The following is a 1751-nucleotide window of genomic DNA, read 5'->3' as shown; positions in this document are numbered from 1 at the left end:
TGGTTTGGGTTATTTGTAGTTTTGAACTATGCACTATGAACCTTCAAGTACATGTATGCTGGTAAATATAAATAAGCATTTCTGTGGGGTTTATACCAGTGCATGAAATAGGCTGTACTATACTATGTCTTCCAGATCTATGAGATATGATCAATTATTTTCCAAAGTTATCTTAACAGTTTACAATCCTACCAGCAAATTGTAAGAACTCTATTGATCTATGTCCTCGCCAATACTTAGTATTATTACACTATTGGATTTTTGCTATTCTGGTGACTCATGAGTTGTATTTTATTGTGATTTTCAGATCGTGTTTACTTCCCTGGTTACTAGTAAGCTTGAGCATTTTTAAAGTGGTTTTTAAGATGTCTTTCCTTTTTTAGTTCATCTTTTGCATCTGCTTTTAAAGAATTTTTAGTATGTTCTGAGTTTTTTTTTTATTTTTTATTTTATTGGTTATATATGTTGCAAATATATTTTTTTCTATCTGTGGATTGCATTTATACACTTAGCAACTGTCTTTTGATGAGCATGGTTTTAAATTTTAATGTAGTGTACTTATCAATCTTTCTGTTTTTGCTTAATTTTTTTTTTTTTTTTCTTTTTGCGTCTTGTGTAAGAAATCACTCTGTAGTCCTAAGCTCCTAAAGACTATATTGGGAATCTATTATACTATATTCTAGAACTCTTTTTGTGTGCTTTTCAAATTAAGGTCTGTGATTCATCTGGAATTGATTGTGTGTGTGTGTGTGTGTGTGTGTGTGTTTGTATTAAAGTAGGAATTTATTTAATTTTGTTTTTTCTTACAGATAACTAGTTTTTGCAAGATTTATTGAAAATACTATTTTCTTTAATGTTTTACAGAATTACCATTGTTAAAAGTTCAATGCTGATTTTTATGTGGCAGACTCAAGCAATCCTCCCACCTCAGTCTCCTAAGTAGGTGAGACTACAGCAAAGAAGCTCATTTTGTGAGTTCTATTATGGTCATTCATGTCTTTGCCTTTTCACTAATACAACCTGCTCTTAATTATTATATCTTTGTAACTATCATTGATATTTGTAGAGCAAGTCATATATTCTTGATTTTGGTCTTCAAGCTGCCTTAGCTTTTTTCAGCCCTCCACACTTCCAGAAAAATTTTAGAGTTTGTTTTCAAGTTCCTAAAAACAAAGGAATTTTGTGGTATTTTTATTACAATTGTAGCAAATCTATAGATCAATTTGGAGAGAGTTGATACAATTCCAAAATTAAATTGCCCAACCCATGAGGCTAAAAATATGAAGCATTTTGTTAATTTCTAAATTAACCTTGCACAGGGCCATGCTAATCTCTGTATTATTCCAAAACAGACTTGTTGAAACTGGAAAATCAGAGTAGGTGACTTAGAAGAATTTGAAGTGGTAATAAAAAAAAATAGAATACTGGAATTTGAGCTTTTGTAGGTGATGCACCTAGTAGTGATGGTAATATAAGGAATGTAATCATGGGCATATGAGCTAAAGGAAAGTAGAAGAAATAATTATTATACATGAGAAGCCTGAGCAACTGAAAGTGCAAGATCTAAACTCCACGTACTGTTTTCAACTCATAAAATTAGGATAACAGAAGTACCTACTGCTGAATATCATTGTAAGTTTTAAATGAGGTAATCCATATAAAGCAGTAAAAATAGAGTGTGGCATATTCTGAGTTTTTTATATTATCCACTAGTTAAAAACATTTTGAACTAAATTTCTCTTCTATAATTA

At 30.6% G+C, this 1751-nt stretch overlaps 1 pseudogene; it reads right to left on the bottom strand.

The window, feature by feature from the left end:
• Positions 1 to 1274: 1274 nt before the first annotated feature.
• LOC115900157 lies at positions 1275 to 1374 on the bottom strand (annotated as a pseudogene).
• Positions 1375 to 1751: the final 377 nt, after the last annotated feature.

Source organism: Rhinopithecus roxellana, chromosome 10 (genome assembly GCF_007565055.1).
Source record: "Rhinopithecus roxellana isolate Shanxi Qingling chromosome 10, ASM756505v1, whole genome shotgun sequence".
In the NCBI taxonomy this organism is placed as follows: domain Eukaryota; kingdom Metazoa; phylum Chordata; class Mammalia; order Primates; family Cercopithecidae; genus Rhinopithecus; species Rhinopithecus roxellana.
Note: the sequence above shows the minus strand (reverse complement) of the source record. Positions and strands in the feature narration are given on the sequence as shown.